A 14,758-nucleotide genomic window follows, 5' to 3' on the forward strand; every position below is an offset into this window, starting at 1 on the left:
CGTGAAAGTAAAAACACCCTTCTCAGCATTTAGCATTTGTATACCATTCATAGATATGAAGGTGTTTAAATGTTACTGAAATTGCTTTGGAATAAATAATGTTCACCCTATTTTGAGAAAGAAGAATTGGTTTCACAGCACTTTAGGTAAGAACTTGAGGGAAATAAACAAAAGGAAAAGTAAGGAACAAATCAATACATACATTCAAATGAAACAAAACAACACAAGAAAACACAAATTAATTCAGTACTCAAGAACCTGCAGGAAATGAAAAGATTTAAAAAAAATCAGCTATGACAAACTTTTGAAAATCCTGACTACATGGGAGTGCACTGTTGTGAGAACAGTGGCTAAAGCCCAGACTAGACAGAAAGATCTGTACATAATACCATGCACTTATTATTCTAAATTGCAGGAAGAATAACATAAAGTGGACTGTGGCCAAGATCATACACAAGTAGGAAGCCAGTTTCTATCTGAAAAATAATCTTGATAATTTAGGGCTGGGCACATGACAAAGTGGTAAGAACACCTATTTAGGGAGCACAAGACACTGAATTCAAACTGTAATATTAGGGGTATTAAAGATAAAAGCCATGATTTTAAATAATTGGAATAATTGTAACACTTGAGTATTTGAGTCGAGAAAAATCCATGAGAGAGACAGAATGAACCTATGTTCCAATGCTTTCTACTTAAGTGATAATAATTATTGGTACTTCAGACAAAACAGAGTTACCTTGCAAATGAGCATGGATGTACATTTGGGTGATGGAAATACTCTACTTACACAGGTGTAAATTAAATAATTTTTTTGGGTAGATTGTAGTTCTTGAACTAAGAGCTTGGGTGATGTCCCTGAGCTTTTTCTCTCAAGGCTACCACTTTATTACTTTGAGCCACAGTTCCAATTCTGATTTTCTGTTGGTTGTTTGGAGATAAGAGGCTCATGTACTTTCCTGCCCAGGATGGTTTTAAACCATGTTCATCAGATCTCAGCCTCCCGAGTAACCAGGATTCCAGGCATGAGCCATCGATGTTTTTAATAATTTAGTAAATTGTATAGTTACAGAAGTTATAATTATCATTGTAACCTGTGTAATATATGTATGTGTGTATTTATCAATACATAAGGATAGAAATAGTTTAACATATTTTTGTATCTACAGTACATATATGAAATCATCCTTCATTATAAAATAAAATGGAAACAAAAGTTAATGAGGAGGAAAACAAAGGGAATTGTTACATGTTTCTTTTTGTTGAATGAAATATGAATCAGTTTGGGAAAACCATCTCTACTTTAACAAAATGGATAATTGCTATTAATTCCAATCCATCTATTTACCCATATTGTACATCCGCGTACATGCGTGTCAAAATCAAACCACACTTTTTGTTTTTATTTAACTCACCTGTTATAATTTAGGGGCTAGATGAAGTAATCAAATAAAGATTAAAAGAATATTAAGTGAGGCTATGAGTTAGAGCTGAAAAAGATTTTAAATATGATAATAGCTAATTAAAATGCATATTTCTTACTTTTACACTGTTTTTATGTCTCTCATTCCCACATTAGGAAAGTACATAGAACGTTCTCACTAAATTTATGTAATTATTAAAAATGTATTGAAATAATATGGGCACAGTGTGGTTTTAGCTTATTGAGACCTGTATGGGGTAGTTTGTTTTTGAGGATTTGCAATACGTTGTGATGGAGATGAAGGGAAGGATGTGCTTATTCTAGAAAACTGGCTATAGGATTGCTCCCAGAAAGATAATGATGAATTCTTCTAAAAGGTTACAGTAAAATCACTTTCACAATCATCTTCATTACTGCACTATTCACCATAGCCAAGATGCCCTTTGGCAGAAGGATGATTGGAGAAAGTGTGTCATATATACACAATTGTATTGCACCTATCCATTATGAGGACTGTTACATTATTTGCAAAGAAATGGATAGATCTAAAAATATGTTAAGTAAATGAAGTCAGATCCAGACACACAAAGGACCCATGTTCTGTCTCGTATTTGGAAGCCAGAATTATATGCAAATTAAACAACAATATTAACCAAAGCTTTCATTTTTCAGAGCAATATTTAAAAGGTGTAATTTCTTATAAAATTGAATTTTAATCCAAAAAATTGAATACCAAGAAACAATCACTTGGAAGATGTGAGGGGAAGTCAAATGGAAGGAATAAAAAGAGTTATGGAGTAACAGTGAAGACATTATATTCAATGGAAATAATATGAAACTAGAAAAAATTAAAGTGGGGTGAGGTTTGGAAGGGTAGGAAAAGTTATATAAAGATCCATTATACTTAAAAAACTCATTTATTGAATGGAAATTCCCGTGTACAACTAGTTAAGATAATAAAAACATGATTAAAAACAATGGATACATTTGATCTTAAACTGAATTCTCTTAAGCCATGAGTCATTATAATAGTTTCCTCCTCAGAAATTTTCTTTGCAGGTATTTTCCTCATAGTGACAGAAAAGTGATCAATGCAATGCATATCAATACATCACATTGCACATATAAAATCACAGTAAAAATGCTTGATTTCATCACATGATAAAATAACAGGTAGAATGTGCCAAATGCTAATTGATTGTTTTTCCAAGTACTTTACCTATGGTATATAATTTAATCCTCACAATAATTGCATGAAGTGGAGCTCCTTACATTTTTAATTCTCAGATGATTATATTGAAATCTTCAGAGTTGGAATTACTAGTACAACATTGCAGACATGGTGTTAGCCTGAGGTTCATCTCCCACTGTATCAATTATCCTCATTCTATTTTATGACTAAAATACCAGCACTTAGTCTACAAATTCTAGGAAAAATTTCCCAGAATTATTGTGTACACTCATAATATTTTACTTTATCTTAGAAAATAGGGAACTGTAATATGAATACTCAAAGTTCATAATCAATGCATACCTCCCTGGTGAAAAGAACTGCTAAAGTATAACATTCTTGATTTCTAGCTCAAAATAGTAGAAATCATATTTTAACCCTTCACTAAACACTGAACTGCCTGGGGACCCTATCTCTATTTAACACTGTCTTACTGAAAGAATGACCTCCATAATTCCTGATGGAAACAGACTGCAGGTCTTATGGACCAATCATTTCCACATTGTATCTCAACTAAGTTGTTTACCATTAGAAGTATTTTGATTGCTTTTTATACCTAACATTTTGAGAGAAAGGTACTACTTTAAAATGCTATTAAAGCAAGACTGATATAAAAATCACCTTTGACCCTAGATAAATATTTTATCTTTCCTATAACCAAAAATGCACTCTGACCTATCATTAATGTTAGGAATGAGAGGTTTAAAATCATAGACATCAAGGCCTAAGTATGAATTAAAGACTCTCCATTTTGTGAATACTATTGGTTTAAAAAGACATGAAGGGCTGGGAAGGTGGCTTAGTGGTAGAGCGCTTGCCTTTCATGAATGAGGCCCTGGGTTCGATTCCTCAGCACCACAAAAGCAAAAAGAAAAAAGCTGGAAATGACGCTGTGGCTCAAGTGGTAGAGCGCTAGAATTGACCTGAAGAGCTGAGGGATAATGCCCAGAGTTCAGGCCCCACTACCGAACGCCCCCGCAAAAAAGACATCAATACTACCAAATTTTTCAAAATTTCTTATGATGCTGAAGATTCAATTATAAACTATTAACACTTGATCATAACTCATTTTCATGGGAGTAGAATACAAAACACAAGATTAATCCTAATCATTTTAAAAGACCTTTATTTATACTACAAATTCATTCTTATAACTACAAATAATCTAAAAATAACAAGCACAGTGAGACAAAAAATAATTTAACTGCATCATCTACATTCAAAGGACTGTGCTAATAGAAAACAAAATTATACTAATAATTAGGTTACCCAATTCACTTACATTCTTTTATTCTATTTCTTTTAGTTTCATAAAAACTGGCTTTTCATGAAATGATGCATGAAAAGCCTATATACCCACTTACATTTTCAGATCTTAACAATATTTATTTCAGAAATGTCTTTAGCTGTATAGTCAATGAACTAAAATAATAGTAAAATATTTAAATGTTTTTCAGAAATTGCAAAACTCGCTCTGGGATGTTATTTATATTGGAAAAGATATTCGAAAAGCCTTATTTGTTAAAGTTGTGATAGTTACTCCCACAAAAGAACTATTAATGAAGAAACCTTTGTATGTACAAACTTCAAATGCATCCACAATCTGGAGGTGACACATGTTTTTGTTTTTGTTTTTGAAATATATATCTAACACGCATAGCCACAATACTGATTTTCAGTCAATATGATGGGATATTCAAACCTTAAAAATACGGATTTTATTATCTTAGTGTGAATAGATACGATCTTACAAAGAAAGTTATTTTTAACAGAAATCCGGAGTTTACCTACCTTGAGTTTCACAGAAATAACCAGAGAGTAATACTTATTTGTTCAAGTCGGTCAAAATCACTCCATGAGTATTTCTTAAAAATATAATCAATTTAAGAGGTCAAATACATATCTTGAACTGACAGTCATAACTTACTACCCAATTATATGTGTATCTTTTTACCTAACACATACTAAACGCTGAAAATGATCTCTTTTATCTAACTTAATGTTGTAATTGCTTTGATTATGATGATGTTATTAACAAATAAAATGTACAGAAGGGTGTTTCCACTGAAATGACAGGACAGAACACTGATAAATAAAAAAACATTTTAAAAAACATTTTAACACAGCTCTTTTCAGCCTCACCCTGTTCATATTTGCAAGCAACATTGCAACAGCACACACACACACACACACACACACACACACACACACACACACACACACTTAAACACATATTTGTGCACATGTACACATATACACGCATGCCAAATTCAGAGTTTATTGTACAAAAAAGTTCAAATAAAATATTAGTGATTAGGACAAATTATAATTTGTCTTATTACAAAATAATACATATTCCAGTCACCAGGGTTGTTACATTTTACTTGCCCCTCCACATGTGACCACTTATTTTATTTTAGGTAATTAATTAACTAATTCATTCCTTCATTAGTTAAATACTAATACTAGAGCTTGAACTCAAGGCCTAGCTCTGTCCCAGAATTTGTTATTTTTTTGTTTTAGTTTTCTCAAGGCTAGCATTTTACTGCTTGTAAGACAGCTCCATTTCTAGCTTTTGCTGGTTACTTTCAAACCAGAATCTAATGGACTATTTTTCTTGGTCTGGTTTCAAACCACAATCATCAGATTTCATCTTTCTGATTAGCTAGGAATAATGACATGAACCACCAGTGTGGCTCCTACTTTTTCCTATACTTATCTATTGCATATACTTCGATAGCAATTAAATATTGAGAGTATAGAAGCAAGATGTACACTGAGTATACTCTTCTCTCAGAAAATCAAGTTAGTAATGTAAATTTCTTCTTAAGATCATACACAAAAATACTTAAGAAGAAATCTGATGATGATGATGATGATGATGATGATGTGTGTGTGTGTGTGTGTGTGTGTGTGTGTGTGTGTGTGTGCTGCAATATGTTTCACATATAAGCACTGTGCAGGGGTGTCCAGCCATTCAGATTTATCGCATAAATATCTGCCTTGAGCTACTAACTCATGGACAATGTCTAAGTGTCCGCTCTAGGCTTCCTGATGAAGAGGGGTATACTCATCCTCATCCCTAGTATTCATGAGTGGCCTTTTTGGAAAGTAGTGTCCGCACTGTAGTAAGCTACAAGAAAAACACTCTACCACTTATCACCTTCCCAGCCCAAGGATTAAGATTCTTGTCTGTAATTTAGTCAAAGCTATGTCTCTTTATGTAGGTGACTAAAAATGTATGTGCTAATTTCAAGTAAATACATAAATTCTATTTCCATCTCTTTTAACAAATAAAACAATAAAACTGCTTTATAAATAGATCAGAAGCATTGATTTTGTGGATAGTTAGGTCATTGCACATCTGTATCTCTCTTCCTCTCTCTCATGATTTTCATAGACAATATGGTTGCTCCATAATTGTCCTAATTTATTTTGCTTTTATATTTTTGGTTGCATCATTTCACTTTCTGCTCTATCATTTCCCATATCAGCACCACATAAACAGAACCACAGAAGTGATTCTGTGGTTCAACTAGTAGAGTGCTTGCTTTGATTTGAAGAGCTCAAGGACAGTGCCAAAGCCCAGAGTTCAGGCCCCACAAGTAATGTTTTTTTTTTAAAAAAGAATCTAAATCCTTGATAACTCTAGGAACAAATATGACTGAAATCAGTTGAATCACACTTTTCCTGCACAATGAAAGAAAAGGTCCAGGCTAGGAAAGCTGCTAGAGAAGGCAGGCAGATTGTATCTGTGAAAAAAAACTTTCAGGAAAATGGTATCGAGGATTACTTACTGGTGATCCACTTGCATTGGAAACATGATGCTGAACTATTACTTGCTGATTCTGAAATATTGCTTCGATCATTATATTCTCCAAGAAGAAAAAATGAAATTTAATTGATATCAAAGGAATACTAATACATTTTGACTTCTCATTAAGCATCTTCAATCATCAAAATCACTTGAAAACAGTAGATAGGCCAACTTTTTTAGATGAAAACAAGTGTCTTTAAAAAAACAAGGAATTTAAATAGTCATGCAAAGGACTTCTATTTTACTACTGTATTATACATTTTTTTTCTAATGTTGGGTACCAATAAATAATGGATCTATTAGAAAGCTCTTAAAGCTCATATATTGAAAAGTAAGTTCTCTTACACTATATCATAGTATTTCCCAAGTCATATACATAGAAGGCATTGTTTCCTATTTTCTCCTTCCTAGAATAAGCTGCACATGTAGACACCACTGGTCCTCATTTTCAGTCTGTGCATTTGAATACGGAGGAAATCTTTCCTCTGCTCTTTATCAATTCACTACTATCCAGTTAGAATAATTTAGAATAGTAAAAATGGAAAAAGAGAAAATAAATCATGGTGAAAAAACATATGCAGAAAATTCACCGGATTTTCTGACCATGTCAACCAACGTGAGCTACTGGGGAAATACATGGACACCTCATTCCCACTATTACTCAAAGTCTCTGGTTAGGCAATTCTGATGAAGACAAGGAACAAGATGAAAACGTGAAGAATGGTATCAATTGCAAGAAAATAATGGAGAAGAATCCATGCAAATTTCTTCTTTGGGATGCCGAAATTAATCGACTTACTAGAGTTCCGAGACTACTTTCCCAAAAGGCCACTCATATGTATACTAGGGATGAGGTAAGTATACCCCTTTTCATCGGGAAGCCTAGAGTGGACATTTAGACATTGTCCATGAGTTGGTACCTCAAGGCAGATATTCATGCAATAACTCTGAATGGCTTGGCACCCCTGCACAGTGCTTATACGTGGAATAACACCAGAATGGATTCTTTCTTACTTCATTATGATGAAGATACCAATCCCCAAACTAAAGGTCTCTTGACACCCTTGCATTTTGCTGCTGGGAATAGAAATAGCAAAGATATGCTGTATCTCCTTCTGTTGAAACATTATATCAAACCGGGTCTGAAGAACAACTTGGAAGAAACTTCATTTGATATTGCCAAAAGGATAAGTATGTATCACTACCTCTTTGAAATTGTGGATGGCTCTACAAATTGTTCTCCTACGTAGGAGTTTGGTTAAGTTTCTTAAATTTCAAAAGTGCCAGTCCATCCTTTGTGTCCCTACAACATATTTTCATATACAAAGCAACAGCAATATCTTAATTTAAAAATTCATGGATTCCATTGTATTCTTCCACGTGAATTGCCAGATTTGATATCAAAATGTATTCAAGAGTTGTTTGTATGCATCTATAATGATTGCTGCAGAGGTTGAGATTTTTTTAAATTTTAACTTATGGTTGAAATGAATAGTATAGAAACTAAAGATATTCCTGGTGCTTGTCTAAAAAAAGTATCTATGTTTGTATAAAGTCCATAATATATTTCATTGTCTTCTATATATAATACGTTGAAGTCTACATTGATTTACAATATATAGGTTCATTCATAAATGTGTCCTTTCAGATTACATTCCATAAAGTAAAACTTTAAGATTCCTTTTTCCTAGGTCCTTATATTATTTGTTTTTTATTTTTTTATTTTATTTATTTTTTAACAATTACGATTTTTTTATTGTGAAAATACCATACAAAGGAGTTACAGTTACTTGGGCAAGATAATGAGTACATTTTTTAGCAAGAATTGTTGCCTCCTCTTTGTTTCCTTCCCATCTCTTCCCATCTCGCACCGCCAACCCCTCACCTCCGCCTACTCTCCCCCTACTCCTTACCCCGGCCTCCCCTCCACCAGGCCAAAGTTGTAAAGTTCATGTTTCAACATAATGACTTGTACATATCGTTGTTGCAAGGGTCCACCTGTATCCCTATTTAAATTATTTGTTTTTTTCCCTTCCCCTCCACAACTTATCCCAACATCAAATACAGTGAAACCAGGGGTTATACTCTGGGGAAGGGACATAGAAAGCAACAAACAAATCATGATATAAATGTGTTAGAAACAACAACATGAAAAAAAACACTTTTATTCCACCTTCCCATCCCTTCCCATCCTTCCCCCTCCTTCCCATCCAGCCCTCCCTGCCCCCCTACCAAAGTTGTAAAGTTCATTTTCGACATAACAACTTGTACTTGTCATTGTTGCAACGGGTCCACCTGTATTCTTATTTAAAGGACTTGTTTTTCCCCTTCCCCTCTACAAATTATACCGACATCAAATACAGTGAAAGCAGGGGTTATACTGTGGGGGAGGGACATACAAAGCAACAAAGAAATAATCTTATAAATGCATTAGAAACAATCACATGAAAGAAAAAGAACATTTGAATACATATCTTAGGGTTCATTTCCCTAACATCACCTTATTTGACCTTTTCTGCTTGACTCAGACATATACTAGATATGGCAAGTAAGGAACACCATGGGACCTATGTTTCTTTGGGCTTGGCTTACTTAATATAATTTTTTCCAAGTCTTTCCATTTCCTAACAAATGGGGCAATGTCATTCTTTCTGATGGAGACAGAGAATTCTATTGTGTATATATACCACATTTTCTTGATCCATTCTTCTAGTGAGGGGCATCTGGGTTGGTTCCATAAGGTAGTTATAGTAAATAATGCTTCAATAAACATAGTTGTGCTGGCAGCTTTAGTGTGGTCTTGTTTGTAAACATTTGGGTAAATGCCCAAAAGTGGGATTGCTCGGTAAGAGGGGAGCTCTATGTGGAGTCTTTTCAGGAACTTCCATACTACTTTCCAAAGTGGGTGAACAAGTTTACACTCCCATCAACATCCCCTCCAGCATCTGTTGTTGTTAGAGTTCTTGATTTTTGCCATTCTAACTGGGATGATGTGGTATCTCAATGTTGTTTTGATTTGCATTTCTTTTATGGCTCGGGAGGTTGTGCATTCCCTCATGTGTCTATTGGCCATCCTTCTTTCTTCTTCAGAGAAGTTTCTCTTTAAGTCTTTAGCCCACTTATTTATTGGGCAGTTGTTTCTTTGAGGATTTGTTGTTGGGGGGTTTGATTTTTTGAGCTCCAAGTATATTTTAGATATGAGACCCTTGTCCATTGTATGGTTAGTGAAGATCTTCCCCCAATCTGTGGGATTTCTATTGATCTTGCTAGCTATGTCCTTTGCCATAGAGAAGCTCTGCAGCTTCATGCAATCCCATTTGTCCAAACCTTCTTTGATTTGTTGTGTTTCTGGATCTCTATTAAGAAAATTTTGGCCTGCGCCAAGGAGACCTAGGGTTTCTCCTATTCCATCCTGTAATGTTTTCAGAGTGTCTGCTTTGACTCCAAGGTCTTTGATCCATTTGGAGTTGCTTCTGGTGCACGGTGATATATAAGAATCTAGCTTTGGTTTTATACAAGTAGTTAACCAATTTTGCAAGCACCATTTACTGAAAAGACTATCTTGCATTCTATCTTTTTAGCTCCCTTATCATTAGATGGCTATAGGTCCTGAGGTCTGTTCTTGTGCTACTATCATGCTGTTTTGATTACTATGGCTTTATAATAGAGTTTGAAATTTGGTATTGATATTCACTAGCAGTGTTCTTTCCGTTGAGGAGCGTTTTTGCTATTTGGGGTCTTTTATTGTTCCATATGAATTTTTGGATTGCCTCTTCTATTTCCTTGAAGAATGAGGTTGGATTTTGATTGGCATCGCTTTGAATTTGTAGATAGCCTTGGGAAGTATTGCCATTTTCACGATGTTAATCTTGCCAATCCAGGATCATGGGCATTTTCGCCATTTTCTTAGTTCTGTTTTTATATCCTTTTTCAAGTTTTTACAGTTTTGATCATAAATGACCTTCACTTCTTTGGTTAAGTTAATTCCTAGGTATTTTATTTTTTGTGGGGCTATTACAAATGGAGTTGCTTTCCTAATTTCAGCAACACTTTACTCATTATTGCCATACAGAAAAGCCATTGATTTGGGGGTTTAATTTTATACCCCAGTACTTTGCCAAAGTTTGGAATCAACTTCAGTAATTTGGGAGTCGAGTCTATCGTATTCTTTAAATACAAGATCATGTCATCTGCAAAGAGGGAGAGTTTTATTTCTTTTTTCCCTATTTGGATCACTTTTATGTTTGCATCTTGTCTTAGTGCTGTAGATAGGAATTCTATTACTAGATTGAAGAGAAGTGGTGATAGTGGACATCCTTGTCTTGTTCCAGAGTTAAGAGGAATGACTTTAGATTTTCACCATTAAGTATAATGGTGCCTGTAGTTTTGTCATATATAGACTTTATTCTATTGAGGAATGTTCCATGGATTCCTAATTTTTCCAGAACCTTCATCAGAAAGGGGTTTTGGATCTAGTCGAATGCTCTTTCTGCATCTATTGAGATAACCATGTGGTTCTTATCCATGCTCCTGTTGATGTGATGAATTATATTAATTGATTTGCGAATATTGACCCAGCTTTGCATCCCTGAAATGAATCCTGTTAGATTGTGGTGTAGGATTTTCTGAAGACGATTGGCCAAAATTTTGAGAAGTTTTGCATCAATGTTCATGAAAGAAATGGGCCTATAGTTCTCTTTCTTTGATGAGTCCTTTCCTGATTTTGGGATGAGAGTTATGATGGCTTCATAGAATGTGTTGGGTAGTGAACTTTCTCTTTCAATTTCATTGAAGAGTTGGAGTAGTATTTGTGTGAGTTCTTCTTTTAAAGGCCTTGTAGAACTCTGCTCTAAACCAACTGGACCTGGACTTTTCTTAGCTGAGAGGTCTCTATTGCAGTTTCTATTTCAATGCTTGAAATGGGCCTCTCAAGATGGTTTAACTAATCTTGGTTTAGTTTTGGCATGTCAATATTTGCTAGGAAAAGGTCCATTTCTGCCACGTTCTCAAACTTATTAGCATAACGTTTTGCGAAATATTCCCTTATAATGTTCTGAATCTTGGTTGTTTCTGTGGTGATGTTTCTATTCTCATCTCTGAGTTTTATTTGGGTGTGTTCTCTTCATTTTCTGATAAGATTTGCGAAGGGCCTGTCAATTTTGTTAATTTTTTCGAACAACCAAGTCTTTCTTTTGTTGATGTTTTCTATAGATTTTTTGTATTCTAATTCATTTATTTCTGATTTAATTTTAATTAAAATGAATTAATTGAAATAATTATTTCTTTCCATCTATTACATTGGGGTATATCTTGCTGCTCTTTTTCAAGGAGGTTCAGATGTCTCATTAAATTGTTACTTTCAGATCTCTCCAATTTGTTGATGTAAGATCTCAGAGCTATAAACTTGCCTCTAAGTACTGCCTTTGCTTTGTCCCAGAGGAGCTGGTAATTTGTGTGCTCATTTTTGTTGGATAGCATGAACATTTGAATTTCCTGTCTAATCTCTTCCATGACCCACTCATGATTCAGCAGTGTGTTGTTCAGCCTCCATGTGTTACAGGACTTTCTTTGGTGGCTTTTGGTGTTGAGTTCTAATTTTAATCCCTTGTGGTCAGAGAGAATGCACGGTATCACTTCAATGTTTCTGAATTTGGACAAGTTTGCATTGTGGCCTAAAACGTGGTCTATTTTAGAAACTGTTCATGTGTTGCTGAGAAAAATGTGTATTCTGATGCTGATGGGTGAAATATTCGGTAGATATCTGTTAAATCTAGTTGATCTATGAAGTTGTTTAGATCTGGGTTTCTCTGTTGAGTTTTTGCCGAGTTGATCTATCTAGTGGGGAGAATAGTGTGTTAAATCCACAACAATTAATGTCTTTGGACTCTATGGGATTTGAGGGAAACTAGTGTTTCTTGGATAAATTTGGATGCTCCCTTGTTTGGCGAGTAGATATTTAAAATTGTAATATCCTCCTGAAGGAGAGATTCCTTAATTAGTATGTAGCAACCTTCTTTATGTCTTCTCATGAATTTTCATTGGAAGTCTATTTTATCTGATATTAGGATTGCAACTCCCGCCTGTTTATGGGGGCCGTTTGCTTGGTAGATTTTTTTTCCAACCTTTAACATTGAAAATGTGTTTGTTTTTACTGGCAGGATGTGACTCCTGAAGGCAGCATATAGAAGGATCTTGCTTTTTAGTCCTTCTAGACAGTCTATGTCGCTTAATTGGAGAATTAAGACCGTTAATGTTGAGAGATAGGACTGAGAGGTATTTGGGAGTTCCTGCCGTGTTATCCACCTTGTTGGGGTCTACAAAAACTGGGTTCTTCCTAAGGTTCTTGGATTCTCAGTTTGGGTGCAGTTTCTAGGCCTTTATTGTGGTCTTGTTGGTTTTCTATGTGTAGGACATCTTTAAGAATCTTTTGTAGGGCTGTTTTGGTAGAGATGTACTGTTTCAATTTTTCTTTGCTATGGAAGGATTTTTTTTGGCCTTCAGTTATGAAGGAGAGTTTAGGTGGATACAGTATTCTTGGGTGGTAGTTGTTTGTCTTTAGGGCATGGCATACATCATTCCAGTCTCTTCTTGCTTTGATTGTCTCTGCTGAGAAATCTGAGGTGATTCTAATTTGTTTCCTTTTATAGGTGATTGATCTTTTCTCCTTGACATGTTTAAGGACCTTTCCCTTGTTCTCAATTCATCCTATGTGGATTATAATGTGACGGTGGGATGTCCTATTCTTGTCTGGTCTATTTGTAGTTCTAAAAGCTTCTTGTATCTGAATAGGCCTATCCTTTTGCATGTTGGGAAGTTCTCTTGTAGGAGCCTGTTAAACAAATTTCCTATACCATTAACTTCTGTTTCTAGGTGTTCCGCTACACCCATAATCCTCAGATTAGGCCTTCTGATTGTGTCTTCCAAGTGTTGGATAGATCTATCATATTTCTTGGACTTGACTTGGATGGCTGTATGTTCTTTCTCTATAATATCTAGGCTGTCTTCAATCCCCGAGTTTCGATCTTCTGCATGGTCTAAACTGCTGTCAAGACTTTCTATTTTAAAATTTCTTTTCCTTCTAATTGGTCAGCTTTGATGGCTTCAAATTCTTTGTTGAAGCTTTGTTTTTGATGTTGTATGAACTTTTTTACTTCCTTAATTTGGTGTTCAGTGTTCATTTTCAAATCACTTAGTTGAATGTTCATGGTTTGCTTAAATTCCCTTTTCTTCGGTTGGGTTCCATTCAGTATTCCCTTTGTGGTCTCCCTGACTTTCTTCAGCTGTTTATTAATGGATTCCATGTATACCTTTAGTGATCATTGTGTATACTCTCAATTCCTGTATTACTCTTTGCTTAGCTTCCTCATGTTCACGCCATTCCTGTAGTTCTCTTTGAGTGTTCTCAGCCTGCTCATGCCATTCCTGCCTTTTTCTTTAAGTATTCTCAAGCTCTACACCCAAATCCTGTATCAGTTTTTGAGTAGCTTCCTAAGCTCAGAATATTCCTGTATAAACCTTTGGTTTGCCTCCTCTCTCTCCCTATCACACTCATACAGAGTCCTTTGTAGGTTTTCAATCTTTTCCTGTATTGACCTTTTGTTTGCCTCCATTGAACTTTTGTTTGTATCCTCTCTCTCTCTCTCTCTCTCTCTCTCTCTCTCTCTCTCTCTCTCTCTCTCTCTCTCTCTCTCTCTCTCTCTCTCTCTCTCTCTCTATCATGCTCATACAGACTCCTTTGTATATTTTCAATCTTTTCATTTATCATGTTTGCCAGCACTGTTTGTAGAGCTAATTGGGAACTCTCCTCTGGATTATTCATTATCTGTTCTGTCCCCTGATTATCATGAGTGGGAGTTGAGATACCCAGGACTTGCCATTTTTCTTGTCTTTTTCTGGCTTACTCGGCCCATTTGGGATGAAAATAACACCAGTTTAGTGCTAGAACACTAACTTAAGACAAGCATCAACCAAAGTCTGTATTTGCACAGTCAATAGTCTGCAGATACAATTTCGTTCAATAGGTACATCTATTCAACGTCAAATGGGCTAACAACCACAAATATGAATTTGACAAACCAGAAATTATTAGGGTTAGGGAGAGATATGGGTAAAAAATAGGAAGGCACAGGGAGAGTTAACTTAACTAAGTCCTAATCTCAAAGCAGGAAATAGGTGGGATAGGTTGAAAGTAGAGATAAAAGAAGAAGAAGAAAGAGCAAGGGGAAAAATAAGAGACCAGAAAAAATAGAAAAGTAAAAATTAAAAATATTATGCAGATTCAAAACGA

The 14,758-nt window shown here is 35.0% G+C and overlaps 1 long non-coding RNA gene across 1 annotated transcript in view; it reads right to left on the reverse strand.

Moving 5' to 3' along the window:
* Positions 1–4,461: 4,461 nt before the first annotated feature.
* Positions 4,462–14,758, reverse strand: part of LOC138807366 (uncharacterized) — a 31,675-nt gene continuing 21,378 nt past the window's right edge. Inside the window, exons 2-3 of the long non-coding RNA XR_011366129.1 lie at positions 6,452–6,529; positions 4,462–4,519 (exon numbers count right to left, since the gene is read on the reverse strand). This is a non-coding gene — a long non-coding RNA (uncharacterized lncRNA). The remainder of the gene's footprint in view (positions 4,520–6,451; positions 6,530–14,758) is intronic.

This window comes from Dipodomys merriami, unplaced genomic scaffold, assembly GCF_024711535.1.
Source record: "Dipodomys merriami isolate MVZ:Mamm:240054 unplaced genomic scaffold, mDipMer1.0.p SCAF_101, whole genome shotgun sequence".
NCBI lineage: Eukaryota > Metazoa > Chordata > Mammalia > Rodentia > Heteromyidae > Dipodomys > Dipodomys merriami.